At 41.4% G+C, this 21087-nt stretch overlaps 1 protein-coding gene across 3 annotated transcripts in view; it reads right to left on the bottom strand.

Moving 5' to 3' along the window:
• The window catches only part of LOC134223585 (plectin-like), a 539529-nt gene that overhangs the window by 203326 nt on the left and 315116 nt on the right, over positions 1 to 21087 (bottom strand). Inside the window, exon 1 of one of the 3 annotated variants that reach the window (XM_062702762.1) lies at positions 18777 to 19024. The exons of the other annotated variants lie outside the window; for them this stretch is intronic. The gene's annotated coding sequence lies outside the window, so the exon portion shown is untranslated. Of the gene's footprint in view, positions 1 to 18776; positions 19025 to 21087 lie in introns of those variants that run through there. 3 annotated transcript variants of the gene reach the window in all.

Genomic DNA, 21087 nt, shown 5'->3' with positions numbered 1-21087 from the left:
TGACCCGACTTTATCTAGTTCTAGAAGCTTTATCTAGTTATCAACTGTCAAAGATGAACAACGGACAATTCTAAGTACCTTGCTTCTTCATATTATTATTGGCATTACATTTCACACTGTGACATTGCCGTCTCGCAGTGTTCATTCAGCATTGCAAAAAAAAATGCGTTTACAAGGTACCAAAATGTACTTTTCCAACGAACTTGATTGCTGCTTCAGTATTGACAGATCTGTTGCAGTGGCACAGAGTTGCAATTTTGACGAACTTGTGCTTATACGGGACAAAACGACGCTTATTTCGCTAGAATGCAGATAAATTCAGTAAGGGGCTGTCCATAAACCACGTAGACTCTTGAGAGGGGGGAGGGGTTCTGAAAAAGTCTACGTTAGTCTACAAAGGGGGACGGGTATACCAAAAGTCCACGTAGACTTTTTTTTTTAATTACAATTTATGCAGCAGCTTTGTGGGAAGTTCACTTCTTTGATTTTTAAGGTTTTTTTTCGGCTGAACTATGGCTTAAAACTATCATGGATTTCATCTGGAAATTCTTCTATTTTGAGCAAGAAAATTCTCCTAAGTGTTTTGTTGTTATACAAACTTTCGATTTTTTTTTAATTTCCACTCGGATTTTATTGCGGATTCTACTAGAATATCTTTTGATTTTCGGTAGGAACTTTTATGGAAACGACAAGTGATTTTTAAGAATTTTCACGGGAAATTATGTCGTACTTCAACGGAAAATTCTTTGGAATTCACAAAGGAAGCATTTTGTAATATCAAAGAAAAAGTCATTTGAATTTCCAAAAGACATTATTCCCCATTCACACGACATTCAGAAGGATAATTGCGTTTGACCAGTGGAAACATTTCAACATCATCGACTTTGGCTGTTTTTTTTTTTTTTTTTTTCTTGAGCAAGGGTAAACGGAAATCTGCAACCAGACACCTGAGGAGGTACTCAGGTAGTGTGGGGATGGGTATGTCATGTAACTCTTACCCGACCCACTAAAACCAAAACCCTTTCGCCAGTCCGTACCCCCGGCCCGCAATTAAGCAATACATCAGGGGGGGACTATTGAGAACGCTCACGCCTATGCTAACGCACTTGACGTCAATACACACAACATCGACTTCAAGGGTGGCTACCTCACCACCCGTCGATCGCAAGCTATGATAGTAACCTAACGGTCCGTATCATAATCTCACGTTGGAGACGAGCACCCCGACAACAACCACCGCGCGTGAACCGCAATGACCTCTATATCTACATACTGAGGTCCCCGCAGCCCACCCGCGACATGTTGGTTGTCGGGGTGAGCAAGGTGTTCACTTCATCACAGGTGCCCTTACTGCACTCGTTGGTTTTGTTCAAGACGCCACCACCGCTGCAGTTTCGACATGATCTGTTGAGATGCTGTGTTCACCGCATTCCATATAGCTTCTTCCCGGCACATCCTCTCGACGAGGTTGTCCGGGGTTGTATCCATACCACTAATAAGCAGCATGGTATTGCGTTCTACCTCGAATCGCGGGCATGCGAACATCACATGCTCTGCCGATTCTACCTCACCTACACATTCAGGACACTCCGCAGAATCTGCGAAGCCAAACCTGTGTAGGAATTTCTTAAAGCAGCCATGTTCAGACAACACCTGTGTTAGGTGGAAGTTGACTTGACCATGCTTCCTATCAACCCAGTTGGACACATCTGGAATCAGTCTGTGGGTCCAACGACCTTTGACTGCGGTGTCCCATGCTCTTTGCCATTTGAGCAACGAAGCTGCTCTCTTGACACGTCGCACTTGCACCGAGTCCCTTTCGTTGTAGCACTCCACATCCTCCTCTAGGAGTGTGTCTATCGGCATCATTCCAGCTATAACGCACACCGCCTCATATGATATGGTGCGATATGCGCTCGCGACACGTAAGCACATCAGCCGGTGTACTCTGATCAATTTCTTTACATTGTACTCGGCTTTTAGTGCTACGGCCCATGCCGGCACGCCATAACGGATGATAGACAATGCTACGCCAGCTATCAGCCTACGCACTTGACTATGCACCGCCGATCTGTTGGACATCATTCGTGATAAAGATTTTATCGCCAATGAAGCCCGCTGACATGCATAATCGACGTGGCTCGTAAAATTGAGCTTATCATCGATCATCACGCCCAGATGCTTGAGAGACCTCACGGAGTTAACTGTGCAGGTCCCTACTCTTATCCTCGCCTGTTGCAGCCCATGACGGTTATGCACTACCACAACTTCTGTCTTGTGATGTGCAAGGGACAACCGCCTCGAGTTGAGCCATTCCTCCACTCTGCCAATCGCGTATGAAGCCTTCAGTTCGACTTCGACGAGAGTGTCACCTGCTACTTCTAGCATTACGTCATCCGCGAAGCCTTCTATCTTCACTCCGGCCGGAAGACTTAGGCGTAATACTCCATCGTACATAATATTCCACAGAACCGGTCCGAGGATCGATCCCTGTGGAACACCCGCGGACACTACGATCGACTTTTGACCGGCATCAGTGTTGTATAACAGCACCCTATTCTGAAAATAGCTTTTCAGTATCCTGCACAGGTAATCCGGAACTCTCAATCGGTGCAGGGAGTCAGCAATTGCTGCCCAGCTAGCATTGTTGAACGCGTTTTTACATCGAGTGTAATCAACGCGCAGTACCTAATACCTCTTCTGTTTAGACCTCTCGCTATCTTGGCCGTATCCGTTACCGCTCGAATTGCTTCGATGGTAGAACGGCCCTTACGGAAGCTCATACTGGTTGCTAGATAAGCCACCAGCACACTCTGTATAGGCCGACAATCTATTCAGAATGACCCTCTCTAGCAGCTTTCCAGCTGTGTCGAGTAGGCAAATTGGTCTGTATGCCGAAGGATCCCCGGCTGTTTGCCAGGCTTCGGTAATAGCACCAATTTCTGCCGTTTCCATCGATCTGGGAAGTTTCCTTCGTCCATGCATCTCTGGAGGCAGCTCCTGAACATATCTGGATTGGCAAGAATGGCGTGTTTAAGGGCCAGGTTTGGAATACCATCCGGGCCTGGCGCCTTATTGAGCTTAAGTTTTCTTGCGGCTACGATAAGCTCCTCGTTAGTCACTAGCGGTACCACGTCGACTGACTCGTACGGTGTAGCGGGCCAGTCCGATGGTTCATGTGTCGGAAACAGTCCCTCTACTATACTGGCTAACAGCTCTGGGGATCTTTCAGGAGGTGTGCTCTTGGTCCCAGAACATCACTATCCTGTATGCATCGCCCCACGGGGTGTCATTCGCCATCCTGCACAGCTGTTCGAAGCAGGCTCGCTTGCTACATTTAATCTCGTAGTTCAGGGCTCTGCTCGCTGTCCGGAATACCCCTCGTCTATCGAGTCGCTCAGCGTCTGTTCTAGCACGTCGCAACCTTCTTTTAGCTTTAAGACAGGTTCTACGAAGGTCTGCAATCGTGTCAGACCACCAGTACACTGGTTGTCGATTTCCTGGGGGCTGGGTCTTCCTTGGCATCGCCACGTCGCAAGCACGTGTAAGTACTTCCGTCAGGTCGTTACCGCTTAGTCCTGTAGTCCTACTCTCCCAGCGCAGTGCCTCCACCAACAGCTCTTGATTGAACTGTGACGTGCGCCATCCGGGATCCGTTGCACCACCTCTTCTCGTCGTAGTTCTCCGGGTATACTCGACCATAAAACGTACTTCCTGATGGTCGCTAGAAGTATGACCCTCGTGGACCATCCATCTCGGTTCTTCAGTCCATCCTGCGCTGCAGAAGGTGACATCGATACATGAATCACCGCTCGGTCCTCTGAACGTTGGCACTTGACCTTCGTTCAGCAGAACTACGTTCAATACCGCTAGTGACTCTAACAGGATATGACCTCTAGCGTTAGTAAACCGGGAACCCCAGTCCACTGCCCACGCATTGAAGTCACCTGCTACAACTACTGGTTTAAGGCCAGTTAGCTTCGCCGCAAGAGTATCAACTACCCTAGTGTACTGCTCTATACTCCATCTAGGAGGACAGTAGCAGCTACAAAAGTAAACACCGTTTACCTTTGCTATGACGAAACCCTCATCGTTAGGCGAAGATATTATCTTCTGGATGGGGTAGCGCCCACAAGTCCAGATTCCCACCATACCGGACTTGTCCGCAATCCAGCTGCCGTTTCCAGCAGGGATGCGGTATGGGTCGGACAGCAAGGCAACATCAGCTTTACACTCGATAACCGACTGTTGTAGCAGCAGCTGGGCCGCCGCGCAGTGGTTCAAGTTTAGCTGTGTTACTTGCATGTCTGGACCCTTCTAGAGGCCGGACAGGCCTGCGCACCGGTGAGATGCCTGTTGTCTGCCCCCGTAGGACAGATCAGGCATCTCGGTGCAGCCTGGCAGGTGCGAGCCTGGTGGTTTTCGGCTCCGCACCCACGGCACAGCTTACTACGGTCAGGTCCCTTACAGTCATAGGACTTATGACCGTGGCCAAGGCACCTGTAGCAGGCCTGATTGGGTTGGCTTGTGCTCAGCGAGCACACCGACCAACCCACCTTCAGTTTTACCTTATCCAGCACCTTCTTGGCCTCAGCCATAGGTACTTGGAATGAGGCAACCTGCATTCCCGCAAAGCCTTTGCGTAACCGAATCGCGGATTCCTGGATCTCGACATTACACTGATCCTTCAGTGCGTCTACCAGGTCTCCGGCTTCGGTTATTTCATCCATGCCCTTGCACTGGATGTTCAGGACTGGGCACAGGGCTCTAACCTGGACCCAGTCACCCAGGACCTCTTCCGTCAACTTTTTATACTCGGAACTCTTCCGGTAGCATCCCGCTTCAAGACGAGAATCATCTCGCCTTTGCGCGTTCTTCGGATGCAGTTGACATCCCCTCCTAGACTAGAGAGCTTCTCAGTGCCTCTCATAGTCTTTGGGACTTCAGCGTAGCTTGTATCGTCAGCCTTGACAATGATCGCTTCACCTCTATCCTTCCGCTTGCCACTCCCACTAGAAGGCGCACCCTTTTCCTCACGGGCTCTACCCTTCTTGGCGGTGGCTGGATCCTTTCCCTTGGTCGCACTCCTTGCGACCTGCTGGCGGCTTCTTTTCTCCTTTTTAGGATTCACTACCTTTGTCCATGGTAGATCTTCCTCCCGGCGGTCCTCTGGTATCTTCCTAGGTGGAGGTACCATTTTCCTCTCGGTCTCCACTCGGACCTTTTCTGCGGTCCGTGCCGAGGCTTTATTAGCTACTTTCAGGTCCGCCTCCTGCGTGACCCTACTAAGCTTAGGAGTTGCTCCGCTGTTAGCCATACGCCGTTTAAGTTCTGCAGTCTGGCTCTCCGCCAGCTGCTTCCCTTCTGCAAGGAGCCGAATCTTCGATTCGACCTCCTTCGAGGCCTTCTTGGCTTGGCTAACCGCCAATTCCTTTTCTTCAGTAAGAAGACGGATCTTGTGCTCCGCCTCCTTACTGGCTTCCAGCAAGGACTTCCACTCCGACTTCGCCTCCACGACTAGAGCGCAGAGGGTTAGTACGGCCTGTTTTAAGTCCTTACTATAATTCACTCGGTTGTCCAGGAAGGACATGATTACGTCCGAAACGTCCGTAATCACCTCCATCGTCTGGACTCCATCCTCACCGTGGTTAGTCATCACCGAGTTAATGACTTTGGTCAGAGTGGGGCCGTCCATCTTAACATCCACCGGCACCTCTTCCAACCCACCACGTGCTCCGCCATCGCCTCCCCGGCGATCTTTGGGGTGACCGATCAAGGCCACTGCGCCTGGCGAAAGGGTTCTCCTTGTCGCCATTCGCCTCACCTCCTTCCTTCGTCATTTTGAAATTTTAATGGGAAACTCATGTTTGTTGGGTCCTCCTTGCGGCTGCTGTCGAATCCTGTTGGTGTAGTCGCCTTCGCGATCCCATGGTTATCTATACATACCTTGCGGCATGCAGGGAGGCCATGCGTTGACACTTTCGTGTTCAGAGCCAGATCAGCGCTAGTCAGGAAGGAGCATCTGAGCCTACTCCCACTCAGCTACCAGCTGAGCCACAGGATTGTACCGCGTGCCACAAGGCCTGCCACGGTTTTAGGGGACGGAAGACAGCCTGGCCATTAGCCCATTCGCCGTTTCAGGTCGGTGTCACCCGGCCTTACTAAGAGAATAGAATAACCAGACTACCAGCCCTTGCGTTCACAATATCTCAATATCCGACTTTGGCTGTGATAGTGGCAATATGTTCGGCGTTTTGTTTTCCCTTGGCCCGTTTTGAAACAAAAGATGTTTTATTGTGTTCAGCTTTTATGACCTAGACATTTGATCAGCAATGTAATTTATTGACCCTATACATGTTACCCACGTTATTGCTGTGAACGCCAATTCTGCCTATATATTTTAAGCCGACAAGGAATTGAAGAAGAGCTTTTGAGGTGTTTTAATGCAAAAAAATTCAAGTGTTTAATGTTAACATAACTAGAAATTTGCATTGATATTTATGTGGACAGCTTTTTCTGCGAGGAAGGAATGTATGATAACAGTGTTGCTATTAAATCTATTTAAATATGTAGGAAGTTTTGCTGTATAGATAGATATGTTGTGAAAAGTTTAAAAATATCTCGCTTTCAAAAAGCAGCCTTATATGATAAGAAGTAATGTTTTATTTACTATCGTTTAATTTGGTTGATTATTATGCAGATTATTGAATTGAAAAATTATTTTATGCAGTCAGAATGATACATACTTGATTTCTATCAGATCTAAAAAACATCCATTATTTGGTTCTGAGTTCTGTGTGTATGTTATGCAATTATGTAAGTTTCTTCTAAAGGAAAGAGGAGTTGTTATGACCAAGTAGAGCTCTTGTGCGGAGAAATGAGCAAACGATATATTCTCTCAGATGAGAATAATGCCAAATTGTGAAAATGAGCAATTGTATATAGCAATGAAAATGTAAATAAACATGAGAGAAGTACTTTACAACTAAAGCTGAACTGACGTGTTTTTATTAATTTATTGGATCGTCTTTTGGGATAAACATGGTTTCCCTCTGGTTATTCGTCGGTTTTCAAATTACCTTTGTTTCACGGGATGTTACACTTTAGAACTTGTAAGGGGAATTCTCCGAAATTTCTGCGAGAAACCCTTCAGCATATCCACTGGAGATTTTCAAGGAGTCCCTGGGCAACTTTTCTTAGTTTCGATAATTCTTCGGAATTTTTGCGAGGAATTCTTCAGACATATAAGTGAAACTCTTCGGAATATCCATGGGAATTTTTTTGAGAAAATACACGGCAATTTATTCGGTAGTTCTTATGCAAATTTCTCGAAATTATTGATGGAAAATCTTCGGAATTGCTGTAGAAATTGTTGAAAATTTCCACGAGAAATTATTTGAATTTCACACCAAAAACTGTATGAGTTTCCACAAATAAAATATTTGCAATTTTGGTAATAAAGCCTTTAAAATTTTCACAAAAATTTATTCGATTTTTTTACGAAAAATTCATCAAAATTTCAACTGAAAATTCTTCATAATTTCCATCGAAAATTATTCGGAAAATTCTTTAGAATGTGGAAATTGCTCCAAATTTGAATCAGAAATTCAAAAATATCGTAGGAAACCATTCTAAAATTCCACGGGAAATATTTCGAAATGTTCGTTTAAACTTGTACTTGTTTAAACCTGTAAAATTAACTCGGGAAATAAATTTAAATTTTCACTGAAAATTACTAATAAACGGGAAAACTTTTGGATTTTAGAAGGAAATTCTTGGTATTTCAATGGATGATTATTTAACAAGATATTGCATGAAATTTATAAGAAAATTGAAATTTTCACGAAAAGTTCTTTGGAGTATTATCGGGAAAATTTAAAGGTTATCAATCAGGGAAATCTACGATATTTCCACGAAAAACTTATTGGAATGTTGACTTAGCACTCTCGGAATTTCAACTTGAAATTTTTCGAAGTTCTGAAAATTGTTCGGTTTTCTACAAATTTGAACCGGCGTGGAGAATTATAGTTCAGATGCGTTACAGATTTGAAGCTAAAGTTTTTTTTAATTGTCTTTATTAGAGAGGTTATGCAAAAGTGTCGGCGGCGGTGGCGCACACCTCTATGAGGAATCGAGTTTAGCAGAAAAATAAATTGGCTTTGAGATTTGGTTTCGGGAGCTATGGACAAAAGATTTAATTTGATTACATTTTAAATTGATTTTGTTGGGTTTTGTTCAGTTTAATTTTGTTTTATGTTTGAAATTCGAATTTTATTGTAATATTTACATATTGAAATTGATTTGAATAGCTGATTTGGTTAAAACGTGGTTGAGCTCCATATTTTTAAAATCGCATATGATATTTTGTAAAATTTAGAAAAGTCTACGTAGACTTCAAAGGGAGGGGGAGGGGTTTCGGAAAAGTCTACGAAAGTCTACTAGGGGGGACGGGGGGGTTTGAAAATGTGAAATTTCGGTCTACGTGGTTTGTGGACAGCCCCAAACTCGGAGAGTCCCCTGCATCCAACACAAATGCACGTAAAGATTGTGGAATACAATCGGTCACATACAATGGTTCGTCTTGATCCGCTGATTTTGGTACACTGAGGTGAATCGAAATCGACGTAAGTAGGGTTAAGGCAGGTATTTTTGTCTGCGTTTTTATTTTCGTCATAGTCTCGAAAACAAATGACGAATTTCGCGCCAACCCTTCTATGGGGCTGGCATCACCATCTCAGAATCGAATGAAACTTGGTGGGCATAAAGATATGGTATTTCTAAGCCACTCTTCATACTTAGTTTTTCAAAAATTGTCAAGAGTAACATTTCATAAGGGCCTAATTTTTTTTCCTTGATTTTTAAAAAATCGATGTAACTTCAAAATGTCAAGACCTACAAAAAAGTGTTGTATGGCGGACTGTCGTGAAATTCCCTGAAGTTTTTTGGAAAAATATCCAAAAAATAAAAAACCGATTTCTACACTGAAAAAAATAAGTTTTAAAAATTAAAATCGATATTACAAAAAAAACCTCATCTCAGAAACCGGTGAACTTTTTTCTGCAGATAGGTATTTCAAATATCTAACTTTTCTGGGAATAATGTTCCTGTGACATATTTAAGGAAAAAAAGTTTTTCTAACAAAAACTTTTTTCATGTCCATATTTAGTGAAAATTTATCAGCGTGTTTTATGCCTACAGCGCCAAATATAGGTTCAGCAGCCTATCATAAGTAATACACTCATCTTATTAATTTTATTGTAATATTTACATATTGAATTTGATTTGAATAGATGATTTGGTTAAAACCTGGTTGAGCTCCATATTTTTAAAATCGCATATGATATTTTGTAAAATTTAGAAAAGTCTACGTAGGCTTCAAAGGGGGGGGGAGGGGCTTCGGAAAAGTCTACGAAAGTCTACTAGGGGGGACGGGGGGGTTTGAAAATGTGAAATTTCGGTCTACGTGGTTTGTGGACAGCCCCAAACTCGGAGAGTCCCCTGCATCCAACACAAATGCACGTAAAGATTGTGGAATACAATCGGTCACATACAATGGTTCGTCTTGATCCGCTGATTTTGGTACACTGAGGTGAATCGAAATCGACGTAAGTAGGGTTAAGGCAGGTATTTTTGTCTGCGTTTTTATTTTCGTCATAGTAAGACTGTAAGGTAGGTTCTCCCGATGCAATTTCTTGACAAAATGTTGACATTGTGCTGTAATAATGCAAAAAGGCTGGAGGGTCCACTATTGGTTGGGGGTCCACTATTGAACACTTTACCCTAAGACATTGAAGGAGTTTTTTTTTACTGGCTAGGGCATTTTGAACCAACGCACTAACCACCCCCCCCCTTTTCCCCTTATGGTAAAATTCGTGTTCATAAATGTCCTACAAAAGATTATATGAGGATTTTGAGTGAGGCCATTTTCCTGCACTATTTTCCATTACCAACAAATCCGGTGTGGGCCAAGCCCTAAAGTAGCATTTGTTCAACGAACTTTCACTCTTTTGAGAGAGAGAAACTCAGGGTTGCCGAAGATGGCCGATGGCGACCGAATTCGACGTCACGTCTGGCATACTCAGTACATTTTTTATAACAGATGTGACGTTTCACTCCACCCGCCTGCTGTGGGTGGCAATGTCTTGATTATTTTTTTCGGCTAATACAGACATAGAGGACTTTGGCCCACACCTTTACTGAGCATATCGCACCAAATCATAAGGAGTAAACCAACCCGAGGAGCAACCGATGGAAGAAGGATCCAAAACTACGTATTTTATGGAGACTCTGTCAACATAGATATCTTGGATCACTGAAAAATGCTTAAAACAAGCAACAAAAGAGAATAGCGATAATTCTTTGTCCTCATATGCAGAGGATAAAGACAATGTTGCGTTCCATTTTATCTATAAGAAATCTTCTTCTTCTTCTTCTTATTGGCATTACATCACCACACTGAGACAGAGCCGCCCCACAGCCGCCTCATACAGCACTTCCACAGTTATTAGCTGCGAGGTTTCTAAGCAAAGTTACCATTTTTGCATTCGTATATCATGAGGCTAACACGATGATACTTTTATGTCCAGGGATGTGGAGGCAATTTACAATCCAAAAATTGTCTAGACCGGCACCACCGGGAATCGAACCCAGCCACCCTCAGCATGGTCTTGCTTTGTAAGGAAGAGGCTAAGGCTAAGGAAACCCCTATCTGCAACAAATATGGTGAAGTAATTTTTGGGTTGATCCCTAGAAGTTATGCCTAACTTCGTTCTGCTCATGATCTTAAGTATCTTGAGTTGTCAGCACTCATTATTATATAACGTAGGGAGCTTGCGTGAAATAGAACTTGAAACAAATCAGGTATCTAAACGGATAAAGTTAAAATATAAATTTATGCTTATGCAGTCTGATAACTTTTATTTTTTTCACGCATCATTTTCTTAGGTGGTTTATTTTTAGTGCATATTACATAGCGCAAGAGAGGGTTTAAAATCTGCGTTACATTGCATGAATTCCCCGATTCGGTGCGTTACTACTACTGACAGTAATAGCAGTTTCGGGGTAGTTAGGATCGAGTTTGGATAACTAAAGTAAACATGATTTATTAAAGTATGTGCACGTAAATTTTGGAGTGTGCTGAAACGTTCCATTCACATGACAGCTGATTCTTTCAGAAACGAATGTGCTGCTTCAAGTATGTTTCAACTCTCGTCCAAATTGATAAAATTACGTCGAATCATTTGGATATTAAGTGTTTAATATAGACAGACTTTATTGATTTTTAAGCTAAACAATCTGCTACCTATAGAATAAGACTGAGAGAAAAGAAATAAACGATAATATGGAGGACAAAAGTAATAAAGAGTAATTTTATATTTGAATCACAGAGAAACAGATAATTGGGTGATAGTTTTCGAGAAACTGATTTGATTTTATTTTGTTCTAAATGTAACGTATTTCTGGAGCACAGTTGTCCAGTGTTTGGAATGTTTCGTGAGTGGCTTTAATATCAACAAAAACGTTATTTGGACAATTACTAATATTCCGGGGTCATATGGTGGAGGCCCTTTTATTACTTTTATTACAGGCATTTGAAGAAAATGTACATCCATATGAACAAAAAGATGATACTGCCAGCCAACATAGACGGAGTTACAGATACCGGTTGACAGAAAGGCGTGGAATCGAACATCTAGGGATCCAAGGACTAGCATCCCTCCGCGGTGCACAATTACCATACTAATCATAATTCATTTGTCTCGTTTCAGCAAACGCAACTCTTCTCCACTAATCTTTCCCTTTCCTGTTAACTCTCTTTTCTTTTAATGTATCAGACACTTGTGGGACTGGTAAGCCCAGCGCTTGATTGTGGATGGAAACCGCGGTGTACTATACGCTCTAGCGCATGTTAACGGTGAAGGCTTGGTAGGTCTTCACCAAACTTAAGTGTAGATGGGCGGACGGTGTCGGCCAGGGTGCAGGCTGTTAAATTACAATAAATTACAATTACAATTACAACAAATAAGGTGAAGTAATTGTTGAACAAATTGCTGTAGTTGTATATTTCAGAGGTAAAATCAAAATGTCATCAGACGGCTATGTTTCTATGTAAACATTGATAATTGATACATTTTCAACCTAAACATCTTTGAAACCCGACTAATTTCCTAAATGCGCGGAAGGCGAACATTGTCCTAATATGTTGCTGTTTGGGACAAACGCTTGTTGCGAGTTACGTTGTCATGATATACGAATGCGGAAATAGTAACTTGGCTTAGAAACATCGCAGTTATTAACTGTGTTAGTGCTTAATGAACACTAAGCTGCGATGTAATGCCAATGGAGAAGAAGATGATTAGTTTATCGACTAGTCATTATTCTTTGCATGTATCTACTAACATAATTTAGACATTTTAATTTTAAAACAAAGCACAACATCCTTTCTTGACTGCCTTTCATGCGAAATTGACCAAACAACCCACGATTATTGCATTTGGTCGCCTGAGATAGAAAAAGGCGCATTGCCCTCTGTCTTATGAGATTACGACCTTTTGCGGTACTGGTTACAACATTTACAAGAGGACAATGTTGTTGCCTTTGACAAAGTGGTAGTTTTACATTAGCTGGTTCTGGCTAAGCGGGATTCGAGAATATGTGTGTCGACTCTTGCACGAGGAACAAAGTGCTTCGCAGAAACAAATGTGAATGAAATTAATGGGAGGAATCATTGGACTCGAAAAATAATGATAGAATCTCCGGCTAAAGGGTAGAACTCGGACTTCAAAAGTACTGTGCACTATTTAGGTACAAGTAACGGTCAAGGAATAATTCTGCTACTGAAATTCCTTAACCAGTGCGGAGTTGGCAAGTAAAGCCAATTTCGTAACGCAAATAACCTCTGCTGTGTAGATTAAATGTTTTTGTGTATGCTTACTTATGCGGCTCTCTGATACCTTAGCAAGAAGAAATAAATGAATTGAAATAAGTTTAACAAAACACTGTGAGAAATCGACTATTTGCTCACATGAAGAATCTAACTGTCCGGATCTGCGATACCGGATACCGGAATTAATTTCGCACCACAATTACATGATTTATCTATCAAATCATGATCGTGATATAAAATATGGCTAATATAGTTCATCTCCACGCAGTCAGAATAGGGTAAAAATTCCAATAGTTGTGGGTGTTCGTATAGACCAATGCACCTCACTTATTTGATAGTTCACAGAACTTGTTAAAATCAATGAATCGGAAATAAAATTTTATATTTCCCGTTCAAAATTATTTTGATTCGAATATTCCAGTGATATACTTTGATTCCTACCATAAATCATAAGACATCAATATTCTTAATAAATCTCAAAACAGTTTTTCCGGAAGCTTCTCCAGAGACTTTAGTCCCTGTACACAAGCTCTGTGAACTGTCAAACTACTTCATCATGCAGAACTCTATAGTTGCGGCAGTATTGTTTTTACATAATCTACATATTAATCGCAGCAACCTATATAATCTATCAATTTTTTTGACCTGTCATTATACGAAATGAAATAAAACAGGTTGAGATTTGCATCGAAATTTTGTATAAAGTTTACAATACGAGGATCTGATGTTCCATGAAGGTAAAGGACTTTTCAATCGCTTTCATTTGTACTAGATAATATGGTGAAGGGACCTCTGTAAGTGTCGTTTTGAAAAGTTCCCGGTATTCACAGGTGTCCGACGTTGACGGATCTCCCCCTACCTAAATCTCAAAATCCACTTGATATGTCATTCCTCAGACATTTTGCCAAAGAATCGTCAAACGTGGTTTACAAAATTCCACCGGATGTTCTTCTAATACTTTCTTCTTCGGAGTTTTCCATAGCTCTTTTAAAAACTGTTAGTCTTAAACTTTCTCAGTCAATAATTTTGGTATTGTTACTTCACTAGGAAGTAACTTAAGAAATTCAATCTAGTGCCCTTCCGTGAATTACTGAAAAGGCTCCACCAAGCGTTTTCCAGGTAAAAAAACTAATAATTATTTCTATTTTGATTTTTTTATGTTTCCATTGTTTGTTATTAAAAACTGGTATGATTAGGACATTGCGATACGAAGTTTGAAAAAACAGATCACTTTTTTTTCAGAGACAAGTGTAATACATATACATAAATGCAAACAAATGTCAATCGATGAAAAGAATAGCTCTCAAAACGCTATAAAAAACTTCCTAATGAATTAACAAAAAAATGAATTAACAAATCACATTTTATAATGAACGAGAAAGACATCATCACTGGTAGAAAGATTGGTCTGTTTTTCTAATGAATAATTTAGATGTTTTTAAATTTTATTGTAATTTCGCCATTGAAAAATGCTAATTTATTTTTCAGTAACCTTTAGATAGACTTACAGAAGTTGTTGAATCTTTGACTGTTCAACATTACTTTCAATGCATTCCACTCTTACAAACAATTCTGTGTCTCACTCTTTTAAAATTTAATAACAACTACAGCATTGATTTAAATTGAAATAAAGTTAAATTTCGATATCTATTTCCCATTTTACAACATTACATTCCCACACTTTGGTAGCCCTATCCGATGGCCATTCCGGAAGACGGACCTACACTCCGCATATTATATCGTCGTGAGCCTGAAGTAGCGAACCATCGTCCGTCAGTGAAAGACCGGTTTCCTTCTAGCAGCGCAACGAACCAAACATCAACAGCAACAACAACGACAACCAAACGGGAAAGAAAGGAGCAACTGCGAAAAAATTGTATACACAAAACACGACCTCAAGAATCACCACCGATCGTCGTCGTCGTCGTCATACACACTAATGAAAGGTCGGTCTCCGCCGCGCCGTTGTCGTCATCTTTGGGGGATAATATTCCAAGTGTTCTCGTCGAAGTGTTGGTAAAAACCTTTGGTTTCGTCGCGTTGGGCTGTCTATGGGTAAGGTATGCTAAACAGCCCTACATGATAAACAAAATGAGCTGCTTTTTGGACCCAGTATGCATAAATTACAAATCAAGGGCGCAATATTGTTGCTTTTGATTATCACATCGGAATTTGTTTTTATTTTAATATTTTCTGTTAATGGTTTATTTATGACATTTCAATAACACAACGTGAAACATATGTTCAACCAATATTAATTGCTCAACGACTAGATCTTTCTATAGTCTTATTTTTATTTTTTTTAATTCTTCATTCACGTGAATTGAAAGTTCTTCTGAAAAGAGTATTATTTAATTTCTTCTCCTTTTAATTACACAGGATTCTTTTTTTACACGATTTTTTTTCGCTCGTATTTTTAATCGTGTGATTTTATTTTGGAACCAAAATCTTCGCAACATATTTAAAAAAATCAAAAATAATTCAAAGAAAAATCACATGGTAATTAAAATGTGGTGAACATTTAGGATAAGATCAAAATTGAAAAAATGTTAATCGTGTAAAATCAAAATTCAGTGTATATCAAAGATTGTTGCCAATTTCTATAAATTTTGATCTTCGTTTTGTTGATATAAAACTTTATTGTAGTTCTTAATTGTTCTCATGAATAACATTGTCATTTGTTATTATTTATGCCTCCATACCTTTTAATCAGCATATTTCAAGCCAACTAATGCATAATTATGCCAATTCCCATGCCTAAATCTCGAACTTCAATAATAATCCTTTTCTTCTTGGGCCAATTCTGTCCGTCGGGGAACCTCACAAGCAACTGGTTCCCAACGAACGGATAGACCGCCGAATCGGACTGAAAAAAAAGCAAGAGTTGCGGGCGAGAAGGCGAAATATTTCTCGGAATTAATGTGCGGGAGACACTGCTGCCGCCGCCGCCGCAAGCCGTGGTCATGTTCGCGACAGCCGCCGTCGCGCAAAGGCAAAAGCCTTCTGGAATGTGGCAGGAAATTTATTGAGAAACAGGGAACACCATTCGAATTCCGCGGACCGCAGCAGCAGCAGATGATGCTGCTACGTGGAGGCGCAGTTGTTGTGTCTTTCTGATTCTTGCATTAAAATAAACTGGCCTATAGCGCTCGGTGTCCATTGGAACAACAACCACACGGGGGGGAAATGAGTGTGTGTGCCGTGTCGTGTCGGTGGAACCTCAAAAGCGAGGAAGCAATCAGGGTCAGTTCGTTTCGTCTTTTGCCAAGTGGTTTGCGAACGAGCTGGCGATTTCGCGAAATAAGTTGGACCCCTGCCGGGATGAGCCATCGCATCGCGGCATTGATTCGAGTGGGGTCGTTAGGATGGTGTGTGTTCGGATCTCTTTTCTCTTATTTTTTGAGTGTTGATTATGATGAAGGAACAAGTCGAAGATCAGAAGCAGTTAACCCCAATCACAAGAAGTTGGTGCTAATTCCATATGATTATAACAGTTTAAATAGTTGTTAAGAATGGTTGGGTAAATATAAATTTGAGATGGAAAATTTGGTTGACGGGTTCACTTAGTCATATTTTAAGGAAGTGAAAAGCTAATTTCTAGTCCAAATACAAGAATGGAACAGTTCAATCTTCTTGAAGCCATAAAACGAGTATTTGAAAAAGATTCTTTCTAAACATTTTTTTCCAGAATTTCAGAAAAGAATGGGATTCCGGTCAGATAATTCGAAAAACTCTACAATCCAAACTCATTCAAAATATTTCGCTCGGGAATCGTGATGAAGAAATTTTAAGCAGACATCTGACAATTTGTAACAGGTTTTATATGGTGTCGTATAATAAGATGACTTCCAGACACAAGGTCCTGTGGCAAAAGGATTCCTTCCATGAAATTTAAAATAGGATTCTTCCCTTACCAAATAGTTTGATGTGGGATTTCTCTGAAGCATTGAAATGGGATTTCTCATATGAAGAGTAGTATTCTATCTAGGGTCCTTGTTGATGCAACTTGAAGAACATAATTTCTTCACTAATCTGAACACAGCATTCTTTCCAAAAATGTAACAGGAATAGAATAAGAAACATTGAATTCCTCCCAAAAAGGTTTAAAATGGATTATTCCTTTAGCTGTGTATGTGCTAAGAAAAAAACAAGACAAAACAAAAGGTGGAAATTTGATTTTTTTTTTTCATTTATCTTGGTATTGAATTACTTCCAGGGATGTAGAACAGGAATCTGTTTAGAGAATTTGGTGCCTCGTACCTCCTTTGAATCGTGAAATGTAAACATAGACAAAATTATTCAAATGATCATAAAAGGACACAGCAGGTTTTCGCGTTTCAATATTTTCCCAATAAAATTTGGAAACAGATTCTCATAGGCCATTCCAATCGATATGGAATTGACCTCAGCATTCAAAAATGTCAGATGGTGTACCTTATCCCTTACATAACAATTCACCGCCGAACGTCTCACTCGAATCAACTCAACGATTAAATCGGCCCATTTGCCGAGCGGCTACTTCTCGCTTACAATCGGAACTCACTCATAAATTAGCAGTTATCGAACCGCCTTCGAACTTAGCGCGCACCCATCGGCATCTCAATCTCCCGAACTCCCTTTGTGTCGATCAAACCGCGCGCGCGGTCAAATTGCCAAATCACGTTTCCACTTTTCTCACGTCTATCAATAAAAATCCACTTTTCGGTCGTCGTCGTCGTCGTCGACGTTGGTCCACACGATCTGCATCGATCGCCGATCGCGGAGGTTCTGTGCTCCGAGGGAGATTATGACCACCGACAAATTTGATCGGACCCTCAGCGCAGTGGTAACGCGGAGATGAAAGCCCAGGACCGACAAAGAAGATGAGGTGTTGCTGCAGTGGGCACTTGGTGTTTGGAGGGAATTACAAAGTCACGGGGTTACATCACTGCGGACTTTTCCTCCGACTAGCAAACAACACTCGTTGATTCATAATTCATGAAGCCCCTCTAGCATGAAGAGTAATCGGTACCGTGTGACGTCACTTCAACGCGCACATTTCGCCAAATCACCGTAATTGTTCAATGGTGATTTATTTCCTTTATCGGTTTAGCTCCCACAGTTGGGGAGAAGATCCATTCAGTGCGGTCGCCGACAGATGGTCACGGCAGCCGTACGGAGTTGGGCCTTAGGGGTACCTCATTCAACGCTGATATATTTCTCGTTCAAACCAATAAGTGTAATTTGATTGATTTTTTTCCAGGACTGTAAGAAGCTTGGGAAAATGTTTTCTCCGTTCTTGTTAATTATTCGAAAATAATGTCTCAAAACAGTTCTTAAATAATAATCTCAAAATAATCAGATTTCTCTCAAGCTAAACACTTAAGAAAACACAAAAAATCGGGATTGCAACTAGAGATTTGCCCTAATGATAGAAATCAATGAGAATTTTAAATAAAAGTTTTAAGTGAAGGAGTTTTTAAAACCGTTGAACCTTCTTCTACTGCGTTTCTGAAGAACGGTTGGTATTTGGGTATGTGTTCCACTAAAGCAGCCAGTTTAGCTGCCAAAATCTCGTTCACGTATCACGAGAGCTTCCGAGTGTTGTTAGACCCCGGGTTGGTCGAAGTTTTCTTTTGTTTTTGAATTTCCGGGGGAAGCACAGATCGATTGTTCCTTCTTGTTTCGCTTAGTTAATCCATCCTTCAAAGTCTTTGAGTGAACAGATTCCACTTCTGCTACCAGCAGATGAACAATTCCTCGATTGAGAACACTTTCAACCACATCACAAACTGATATCCATTACATGGAGCTTCTTCTCTTTATTTCTTCACTCAATAAAGCCCCGCGAGGTGTCACATATAATGTTTATTACACATCACATCCCGCATCGTCAGCCCTCGAAACTCACTTGTAGAAGCACACTCTTTCACCGCGTAAGCATTCGCCCCTTGATGTACTCTCGCGACTCACGCTTTCTGTTAACGTGTGCTGTGTATCTAAAGCTTCTCCACCACTTAACACACTTTTCTTCTCTTCTACCTACAGCACACAATTAACATCAACAAAAAAAATAATACAGCCGTCGAGAGAACACACGAACTTGGGTTTTCTCGAGGGGGAACTAAAAGTGAAATGAACCGTTCGGTACGAAACTTAAACCAGTACTGAAAGACCGACACTCCAACCGCGACTACGTTACTCCGCGAACGACTCGAAGACGGTGTAAACCCGACGCCGTCGGAGGTCCCCTGCACCCACACGCAATTCAACGTCGTGTCTACGGCCTGCGCTGCCTGCCTGCCGCTACTAAAACACCGTAAACAGTATTGGTGGTAATCACGCGGTGCGGTGGTTCAGGCAATTCAAGAAACCTGCATCTTTATGCCTCCTCGCTGCTGTTTCTACACTACCCACTTCGGAACGAACCGACAAAGCGATAAAGTGAAAAACAAAACAAGACACCTTTAAACGAGAAGCGTGTGGATAACACACGACTACAGCTGAACTAACGTATCTATAGGTTTCACATGCGCTCAAACCGACGAGTGCTGGTATCCAAAGCAGTGTGATGAATGGGTGAATGCGGAACGCGGTGGAAAGTGGACAGGACAGGACACCCTCGCAGACCAACCGATCACGATCGGTGTTGATCGTTGCTGCCTGAGTCGGTGCAACGATCATCAGGGATGCCAGATGTGAAGTACTTTTGGATTTGTTATAATTCTTGAAAATCAGTTAGGAGATACCTGATGAAAGATGCTTAATCCTACAGTAAGATATTTGTATTTATTTTTATATTTTTAATTGTAGAGATTTTCATGAGAATTTTTCTTCTTCTTCTTCTTCTTGGCATCACATCCCTCACTGGGACATTGCAGCCTCGCAGCTTTATTAAGCACTTCCACATTTGTTAACTGCGAGGTTTCTCAGTAGAGTTTCCATCCCGGGACATCCCGGGACAAAAAATCCCGGGATTTCAGAAAATTCGGGATTTCCCGATTCCCGGGATATTATTTTTGAAATCCCGAAAATCCCGGGATACCCGGGACAAAAAATACTGTTTCATTTCCGGTTCGCAAACAGTGTAATTTTTCTTCTTACAACGAACGCGAATCCCAACTTAGGTGATAAACTCAAATCATAAAAACCTCCCATCAGACATGATTTTTTTTCCAAGTTCGTTTATTTGGTAGGCTCAGGCATGTATACGGAGCCAAGGTTCTTTGTGATGCACAATCGATATCATCTTATTATTAAATTAGTAAGAGAGGAACAGACATGGAAATATCGGAGAGAGTTAATAGAACACTGGCTGATACTTTTCCAGCAGCTACAGCTCTCTATTAATTAAACGACAAGTATTTACAGTACAAGATCAGCTACATCTATTTGGCGCCTGTTTCCTACCCATCTCCCGTCAACAAAAAAGTTGTTTAATTGTGTACACTAGCTGATATTCGCCTTGCTAATCTCCTCGCGCCGCCGAACATTGAGTCAGTCTTCCTCCAAAACAATTCTTGATCCAATTTATGTCCTTCCAATCGACGTTCGTACAACAAACTTTCCATCACATGCGCAAGTATAAGTGGTCCGATCCCGATGCTCTGCCTATTTTTTTGGTGTATCGGTTCGATCAAAATCAATTCTGGTCAACAGACTGCAATCAATTTGTCCAATTCTCGGCTTCTGTCAAAATTATATACCAACTTTAATCGTGTAATCTATTAACCCCATTATCGTTAAATTATCGAGTTAACTTACGTTAAATTATCGAACTCCGATAATAATTTCACACAAAATTTCTTTGTGAGGGGGTTCCCATATCTCCAATAAGTTATGGGCCCAGTACGATTCTACTGCACATCTTCCATCTTTCGTCACAAGCGTATTGAATGCAATCCCAGAAACTGTCTAAGCCCAATGCATATTCAAAACAATGCAAACAGTCAAGCCGACTTCAACCGCCTGCGAACCCTTCTTCTCGGACTCGGCGATCATATATTCCAAAAGGGTTCTCTACCTTCCGAGAAAAACGTGAATATTATTTGCTTTTTGAAGTCGTTGAAAGAATCGACAGAATTGAATTGAGTTCCAATTTGAAATCTGTATTATCTGGCATTTCTAAAATATGAACTTTACCCCTGAACATTGCATAAAATCGGTTTTAAACCAAAAAATAAGTTTTTAAGGAAATATCGAAAAATCCCGGGATCCCGGGA

The sequence above is a fragment of the Armigeres subalbatus genome, chromosome 3 (genome assembly GCF_024139115.2).
Source record: "Armigeres subalbatus isolate Guangzhou_Male chromosome 3, GZ_Asu_2, whole genome shotgun sequence".
Lineage (NCBI taxonomy): Eukaryota > Metazoa > Arthropoda > Insecta > Diptera > Culicidae > Armigeres > Armigeres subalbatus.
The sequence above is the reverse complement of the archived record's forward strand: the minus strand, read 5'-3'. Positions and strand labels throughout refer to the sequence as shown.